Source organism: Lytechinus pictus, chromosome 3 (assembly GCF_037042905.1).
Source record: "Lytechinus pictus isolate F3 Inbred chromosome 3, Lp3.0, whole genome shotgun sequence".
Classification (NCBI taxonomy): Eukaryota; Metazoa; Echinodermata; class Echinoidea; order Temnopleuroida; family Toxopneustidae; genus Lytechinus; species Lytechinus pictus.
The window spans coordinates 24,462,022-24,471,659 of record NC_087247.1 but is presented as its reverse complement, the minus strand read 5'-3'; the positions used below and the strand labels follow the sequence as shown (position 1 = coordinate 24,471,659).

The 9,638-nt window shown below is 35.7% G+C and overlaps 1 long non-coding RNA gene across 1 annotated transcript; it reads right to left on the bottom strand.

Annotated features, from left to right (window-relative positions):
• Window positions 1–2,531: 2,531 nt before the first annotated feature.
• Window positions 2,532–9,504, bottom strand: LOC135153740 (uncharacterized). Its single transcript, XR_010293246.1, has 4 exons — window positions 9,422–9,504; window positions 5,690–5,809; window positions 4,372–4,573; window positions 2,532–3,259 (listed from the first exon to the last, which is right to left on the bottom strand). It is a non-coding gene; the product is annotated as an uncharacterized LOC135153740 (long non-coding RNA).
• Between the last annotated feature and the right edge of the window lie 134 nt (window positions 9,505–9,638).

Here is a 9,638-nt window from a genome sequence, read left to right as displayed (position 1 = left end):
ACTGATCCCCATGAAGCAGGGTAAAGATCTTAATGAATAATGGTCAACAAAAGAACCAGATGTGAGGATGGAATGAATGAGCACATCTGAATAGGAAAGGATGGTGACCAGAGAAGTAATACAATGACTGATGTCATGAATAAGAACATGAGTATCTATTGAAAGCTAAACTGGAAAACATACCAAATTGAACTGAACAGAATACCTAACTGAACTGAATAGAAATAAAATAGGACAAGATCATTTTTGGATGAGGGTAGGTGTTTTCTTACATGAAGACCATAAAAGTAGCTTACAAGTAACCACTGAACTTAAAAAATATATTAAAACCCAACTAAAATGGAATGACCCAATTCATGGAAATACAATGAGAAAGAACTAGAGTAAGGATGTGTTACCATCCTGGGTGGTGATGTAGTGAAGAGTATACAACAAAAGGACAAGATCATTTTTGGATGGGTGTGGGTGTCTTCTAGACATGAAGACTATCTAAAGTAACCTAAAGGTTACCATTGAACTTAGAGAAAATAGAAATACCCAACTAAAATGGAATGACCCCATTCATAGAAATAACAATGAGAAAGAACTAAGAGAATGGTAAAATGACCTGGGTGTTTAGGTAATGAAGAATTTCCAACAAAAGGACAAGATCATTTTTGGAGGAGGGGTCTCATTTTGACATGAAGACCATGTAAAGTAATCTAAAGATAACCACTGAACGTAAGAGAAAGTAGTAAAACCCAAACTAAATGGAACAACCCAATTCATACATTATCACATAGATTCTGTATCAATAACGTAATTTTTTTTCAGAGCCATTAACATGAAAGCATTGTTAAGTTATGTTTGGTCACATGATGCTCTTTTGACCAATCATAGAAAATGATTCAATCAACAAATAAAAAACATACTATAATTAAAGTTCATTTTCCTTTAACATAATCTTGTATGATTACTGATATTTTGTCACTGACTTGGGTAAAATATTTTGAAATGTTTAAAATAAATATATATAGATATAAAAGTAAACCAGGTTTTCATGACCCCCTAGACCTTTAAGGAGAACAATTAATAGACTGTTTGTTACATTGAGAGATTCATAGCGATAACATATGTCTACTAATAATAATGACCTCTTACAATAGACTGGTCATCTGAAACGTCTGTGACCATGACATACCCCTAGCAACAGACAGACTGGACAGTATAGAATCTCTTCTGTAGCTCATAAAGCTTCCCAACAGCTAGCAGATGGCACTGTTGGGTACGATCTTGAGGCGGTTGGGTTCGTCACTTTGCCCTTCCAACTGCTTGTCGGGTGCTGTGTAATATGCAAAATAAAGAGGCCAAAAGTAATGAGATATAAGTCAACAATAAAAAACAAATTATTTGCTACTTGTAATGGCATTTCCACCATGAAGCGATACATATATCAAAAGTTGCTTTTAATTCTAAAGATTCCTGATATATATAGATATGGATAATATTTGGATTAACTACAGATGCATCATGATTCAAAAAAGCTACCATCCCTTGCTCCTCTCTGTAATTTTTTTTCCTTTTTAACATTCAAAGAATTTGAAAGATTGAAAATCATCAATGAGTTTATGGTATTGATGATTATGCTACCATTACTAAAATGCTAATGCTGCTACTGCTTTTGCTACTACTACTACAACTATTATTAGAAAAAAAAAGAGTAAAAGAAACTATGAAGAACATTTATAGATGACTTTAGAAAGATCCTTACTCATTGATAAGTTGATCCAATGGTCTTCGTACGATACCAGAGACGGCTTCCTTGGCAGCACTCTTTCTCCTTTCATATGAGATCTTTTCCTGTTAGAAGACATAATTAACATTCATGAATAATATCTGTTTGTGTCATTGAAATTAGAAAGAAGGTAGAAGAGGACGAACAGGAATAATAACAATAACAAGAGAGGAAAAAGAACAAAAGGGAAAGATACAGACAGAAAACGAGAGCAAGGAAAGAAAGAAAGAAAATTGCAGAAAATAAAAATAGTAAAATACAGCTCAAGGGTAGTACATGTACTCTAATATCCATTTTATCTAAGATAGAATTAAAAAAAAATATCTCCATTCAAATCAGTGAAATGATATACCCTTAAAATCTCTCTGAATTGGTATTCTGAGAACCACTTTATCTTCATTTCATCTGTAAGATACACCTACGGTATTTTTTAATCAATATCCAATGAGAAACGCTGTTTTAGAGCACTTTCATATCATTCAACCAATGGAAATCCATTCCGCCAGATGTGGCAGAGGACCGAGATTGCGTTAACTGAATTAATTCACATGTGCTTGTACTATACCCACGTGTGTCTACAGAGATTAAAAATATGACACTTTTTTTTTTCAATGTAAAAATTGCATCATTAGAAGTATCATTTTAATTTTCAAACACAATATAATTCAAGAAATATCCTTTGAAATAATTCCTCATTCAACAGGAATAATGTTAAGGTATTACTCTCAAAGATTATTTATATTTTTTTCTTTATTTTCATTTCAACATTTGGAGCTAATTCACCAAGAAATATTGCTGAAAATGAATGTCTCAGAGATAAGATTGCCCCACCACTATTTGAAGGTTATTTTATTTTTTCTTCAAAGTAACATGGGAGCAAGCATATCATCTGTGTTGCAATATATCTGTCTGTCAGGCACCGCTTTATTGTGTATCATCTTCAGATACACAAGATAAAAATTTATCTGAGAGATAAATGTGACCTCAGAAAACCTACCTTATTTTAACAGATAAAATGAAATATTTTAAAGATTAAATGACCTCAAAATACCACAAGTTTCTTTCTAAAGAATTTTGTTTTAGTGATTTATTTTATTTAACCTTTTTATACATGTTCTCATTCTCTTTCTCTATCCTTTTCCCACTCTGATCATCCAAATTTTTGCCTATCCCCTTCCTGGTTCCATCATATTAAGTAAATGAATACTTACTATATCACTCATAGTTGACTCATGCCTCTTCTTAGAATTCTGGCTGAGTGGTTTTGGGAGGAGGATCAACGACAGGTTTCATCAACGTCCTCATGTTGGTAGGAGATGGAGGGTTCTCAATGATCCCCAGGCAACCAGGGGACTGAAAGATTGATGAGGAATGGGTCTCGGATATTGTAGCACAACTGGTCTGAGACTGGGAGTAGATAGAGGACAGGCGAGTCCTATTCCTGGACCAGGTTGTGGACCAGCTCGAAGACCATGTCTAGGTCAGCTGAAGAGTGCAAGAGAAGAAACTTTAATGTTTGGGTCATGAAAGATAGCAATGACAGATTTCACAGTAAGAGTATCCAAACGGACTAATTGAGTGAACCTTAATAATTATGATTTATTGAACAACCACCTCAGCAAAGCTTTGATTATTTAAGACAACTACAAAAATAACCAATAGGTCAAAATACCATTTTCATAAGTGTAATTTTCTTTCACTAAAGAAATGTGACCATATAAAATATTACACTATTCTCCACAATGGGAGAGGAAACTATTCGACCTGGGACAATCTTACATAGAATTGCATGATATTCACCACACACCCACATTGCGATTAATATGAATTTGTGTAGCTAATGTATAGGAACATTAGATCGATCACAATTGTTTGTAAGACAGGGCCCAGATTAAAGATGACTATTACTTTGTCAAAATATTAAACCAAAAATACAAGGACAATCAAGTAATCAATTGCAAATACAAAAATTTAAAATGACAAATTAAGAACCACCTTTAACCTCACTTCAAATTGTATGCATAATTTCTAACCTTAAATTTCATTCACAACTATGACCTTTTACTTTTTACAGAGTTTTTAAATCACCTTGCAGAAATCATTTCTTTGGAATAGGATAGTTGGTATCAACAGAGAATACCATTTACAAAAATTCATAAAAAGAAAACAATTTTGGTTCATTGCAGAGCTTAATGATACTAGGTAGAAATCATTCCTTTAGAATAGCATCAGTTCAGTTGGTACTTGAAAGGTGTGTATTTTACTCTCTACAAAATTATAAAAAAGAATGCAAATAAAGGTGAAGTTTGAGTTTGAATTTCTAATGGCAGAAAATCATTGTTACAATAGGATCAGTTGGCACTTGGCAGGTATGTAACCCTTGCTTATACCACATATTGCGGAATAGCTTTCCTGAAGGCATTAAAAATTGTACATCGATTAAGTCTTTCAAAATCTTCTCAAAATCCTGTCTATTTACTTATTTTAATTCTTTATGTGTCTTGAGCACCATAAAAGGGAGATTTGGCTCTTATATAATCGTATTTTAATATGGTTCATCATAATGGATGAGCTTAAAGCGAGGTTTGTTCTCTTACTAGTGTCAAAGCTCCTGACAGAAGAAACCTGGTTTATTGTGACGCATGTGCTAGTAGAGGTTGGTCCTATCCACTGCAAATTAGGACCTGGGTGGCGAAGAGGTTTCCGCAAGCCTGCAGACAATATTCACGACTGGTCTGATCCAGAACAAGGATGACCTTGCAGATCTGGAAGTGGATTAGCTTCATAATTCAGGACACTCTGGAAAACAAAACAATCAGGACCATTTGGAATAAATTCCCACACGAGACAAGACAATCATCCTTTCTCAGTAACATCATCAAGATCTCACTGGAAACATTGTAATCTTCCATTCTAGGTAAACTTCTGTTGAAGAGCAATTTCCCAATTAAATTGTTAAATTTTCAGTTGGAGTCCAACTGCTTTGTGTGTACTCTGTTTGGTCTGATCGAACAGGCTCTAATCCGAATTTGTCTATAACCATTTTTTATATTTAGCCTATTCCTATTCATCATTTGTGTAATTTCAATTGGGATATAGGGTAAGGTGCCCCAAGTCTGCGCAGTGCCCCTTATCTCCACGATTCTAATACTAGAAGACCTGCAAAGACCACAAACTTTACACCTGCAATACATCTACATCAAAAAATCTGATTCAACATGGTGGAGAAATATAGAATTTCAGGCATTTCATATGTAACGGCTCCATGGAATTTGCTCCAGTGACAATTGCTCTGACGGAAAATATGCACATTAAGCCAAACATACATGTAAAATCTAACCTCCACAACTAAATAAACCCTAATCCTTATCTTTATGGTATTCTAAACCAATAACTATATATAATCCTAACTCTAACCTTATGCCTTCTGAGATATTAAGACAGGAGCAAATAACGTGTCACCAATGTAACGGTCTCAAAATGCAGCCTTTTCTCATCAAAATCCCAGAATCACATGGAAAGTGAATGGGTGCAAAGGCTTGGGGCACCAATTATTTTGTTCAATCTGAAAATGTCTGGCCATGGTTTTTCCAAGAAAACCAACTGAAAATATTTAAAAGAAAATAATACTTATTCTTGGGTTAAGCAGACATGGGGGCCCCTTTCATACCCATTTCATCTGATATCCACACCACTATAGTCTTTATGATTAGCATTTTATATGAATAAAATTTTCTTTTGACAAAGTGCAAAAATAATTAGTGGATCAAGTGGATATAAGACCACCTGGGCATAAGACTGACAATTAAACTCAGTGGTCCAAATTCTGAAGTCCAAACTTAGGCCATGGTCTAACTCTGTACTAAATTATGGGAGGCCAAACATGAGATAGAGAGTACTCTGACAACAACTTACCCCAGTCCAAAGTATTCTGAGAAATCTTTGACAAGCCTCTGGGCAAGAGACTGCTTCCCTGATCCTCTAGGTCCAACATGAACCATGATTGGGTAGGAGGGCTCAATGCTTGGCAAAGCGCTGTTGTAAGAACAAGGTGGTGAAAAAATGAAGAGAAAAAAGTTATCACTTCAATAAAACAGTTCTTTGAGAGATGGCAATGATCTAAATCTCTACATTTCCTCCCTGTGGAGCCCCATTTGTAATAATGTAAATCGATGTATGGAAAGATACCTGAATATGAGGTTAAGTCAAGGGTGAATTACCGCGTATGGTGGTATATGCCTGCAATCTACCTGAAAACATAAGTTAGGAACTGATTTTCCAGCAAATGATGCAGGTTCACACATCTTTCCAGGTTGGTGTTTCATAAAGCTGTTCGTAAGTTAAGAACGACTTTAAGAACGACTGGTGAACCTTTCTTATGTGCCAAACCATCGCCAATGAATATACCATTTACCACAAGATAGGATCACCAGTCGTTCTTAAAGTCGCTCTTAACTTACAAACAGCTTTATGCAACACCCACCAGGAGTGTTTCATGAAGCAAATAGTCAGTGATTTTCAGTGTTTGACTTGTTCATTGCCCCGGGAACCTCGACACGACGTCTTTAGACACAGTACGTGTTCGGGCTGCCGCAGTAAACTTGTTCATAGCCAATCGGAAGCAAAGATTTCAGTAGCTTATAAAGGTTGTCAGTGAAAATCATGGACTAATTGTTTAATGAACTGCTACCTTGATCAGTATCACATCTTTCAGACAGGGACGTTGAGAACATAAGTAGGCCTACCCTGACATAAATGATATCTAATTGACAATATGTATGTACAAACTGACATAAAATTAAAAACCAACAAAATTTTGCAAAATCTGTATTTACTCTTGAAAATAATACATCTTTCAAGCTAATGAATGATTTGTATTAAGTTAATGTTGAGCATCATCAAAAAGGTAATAGCCATGATTTTTAACATTACTAATAATATCAAGTACATGTCGGGTAATGGTGTCATTTAAAGATCAATCAAGGCTACTTATTATGATATCAAACAAATAAATAGCTTTTACTAACCACGCATGAATTATTGAACAGTAAAATGGTTTGTTTATCATATACCTGATCATGAGTCTGATTTCACGATAGATCATAAGCAATAATTAATGCAATGAATTATGGAAATCAACCCCACAATCAATAGCTAAGCTTTATGTTACGATGTCCTGGGGAGTGTCATATAGCTGTTCTTGACTTTCGCCCGACCTCACACACAACTCAATGATCTTTTTTCTGTGCTAAATGAGATACCCCAAATTTCTGTTTTTTTTTATTATGCAAGTGAATTTTCATCAAATCTTGACAAATTATGGGAGGATAATGCTTGCTGAAAACAAGAATTTCAATCTCCAAAGATCAGATTTAAAATAAATTAAGCTGATGGGAATATGGAAAATGATAATCTAATGATACTCTCTTAAAGACATTAGCTAATATATAACACTGGTTTTATTTTTAAAAAAATCCTGAACTTAAATGGTGTATGTCATATTTAATATTATTCATATGGATAAAAGAAGACATGAAATGATATAGTGAGTGAAAAAATAATTTCAATATCTCCGCTGGGTAATCTATTGAATAAATTCAGGTGTTTCACTTCATTTTCCAGATTTTCAAGGTTAAGATTAAAAACAATACTGAATACAGACACTGTGTAGGTGACAAATGGGACCTTGCAGCTCAGAGCCAAAATCAAATCAATGTTGATCAATATTGGCCCTAAAATTTGGATTAACTACCTTTTAAAACACACTGTAGACTGGTAATGTAGTTTTAAGACCATTTCCTCTCTTTTTTTTTTACAGTTTCCCCACCTTTCCTTTCTTTATTAATATGATTGCGATCACTTGAAATAGAGTCAGTAATGGAGCTGCCCCTGTATTCTCACAATCATCCAAATTTTAAACATTATTGGGTATTAATGTGAAAATGATTAAGGGGCTGATTCAATATCCCCCCTCCCCCAAGCTCCAGCTGCTTTAGGGTTTAAAGGACATGATATGTCATAACAAGTGGAATGCCTCTGGCCGTCTCACCTGCATCACGCGATTCAATATAGCAGCAGTGCTGATTTTGAAAACTACTATAACTCGCACAAGATGTTCAGTGATGCTTGGTTACTCTTATTTCCACGTTTTATGAACTAGACCAATACACTTATAGAGATATGATGGCAATTCAACAAATACCCCCAACGTGGCCAAAGTTCTTTGACCTTACATGACCTTTGACCTTGATCATGTGACCTGAAACTCGCACAGGATGTTCAGTGATACTTGATTACTCTTATGTCCAAGTTTTATGAACTAGACCAACACACTTTCAAATTTATGGCTGTAATTCAACAAATACCCCAATTTGGCCAAAGTTCATTGACCCTAAATGACCTTTGACCTTGATCATGTGACCTGAAACTTGCACAGGATGTTCAGTAATACTTGATTACTATTATGTCCAAGTTCCCATGAATCAGATCCATAAACTTTCAAAGTTATGATGGTAATTCAACAGATACCCCCATTCGGCCAAAGTTCATTGACCCTAAATGACCTTTGACCTTGGTCATGTGACGTGAAACTCATGCAGGATGTTCAGTGATACTTGATTAACCTTATGTATAAGTTTCATGAACTAGGTCCATATATTTTCTAAGTTATGATGACATTTCAAAAACTTAACCTTAGGTTAAGATTTTGATGTTGATTCCCCCAACATGGTCTAAGTTCATTGACCCTAAATGACCTTTGACCTTGGTCATGTGACATGAAACTCAGGCAGGATGTTCAGTAATACTTGATTAACCTTATGGCCAAGTTTCATGAACTAGGTCCATATACTTTCTAAGTTATGCTGTCATTTCAAAAACTTAACCTCAGGTTAAGATTTGGTGTTGACGCCGCCGCCGCCGTCGCCGCCGCCGTCGGAAAAGCGGCGCCTATAGTCTCACTCTGCTATGCAGGTGAGACAAAAAATGATGAAAGGCAAGGGGGAAAAGGTCCAAGTATAAAAGTTGCCCAAGTTAAAAGGAATTTTCAAACCAGATTTTGCAAATAATATAAAGGGGCACACCAAGCTGATCAATTATATTTAAATAGAGGAAAAATTCACTAAGCCTAAATGTCAAAAATTTCATCAAAATATGTTAAAATTAATAACAAAAATATTGAAGTAACAGTATTTCTATTTCCTTCCTCATTTCCTCCTTTTTCTTCTTCTCTCTCTCTTCCCTTCCTTTCCCCTATTTCCCTTCTCTGTTTCACGACATAATCTTTCTCTGTCCTTTCCACTCCCTCTTTCCTTTCAAGTCGTATCTCCCCGTCCCTCTTTCCCTATAAATATAATCTCCCCCGTCCCTCACTCCTAGTACCTCCTTCTTGTCTATCTTAACTTTTCGTTTCCTTCCCTTTCTCTCTCATTTTCCCCTTCCTTTACTACCCCTCTCCCTTTCTTTCCTTTTTCTTTTCCCTTTATCCCTTATCTTCTCTCTCTCTCTCTCTTTCTTTTTTTTTGAGGCCCCCATGGATCCGCGCCCTACGCCCACGCTACGGTGGAAACGCGTGAAGTCGTCCCCAGTACTGGTCGTCCCTCTAATTGTCTAGTCATGACACATTGACAGTACACCACACCAACTTACATAGGTGGGGCACACGTTAGTCTGCTCCATGCAATCGGCGATCAAAATCCAGGTCAAACCGTCAAATTGCAGTTCACAGATGGATAGTCTAGGTACGGAGCCCGAGAGGGGACATGCATGAACATTTTTTTTTAATAAGTCGTTCCCACCACTTATAAGTCGTTACCACCACTTATAAGTCGTTCCCACCACTTATAAGTCGTTCCCACCACTTATA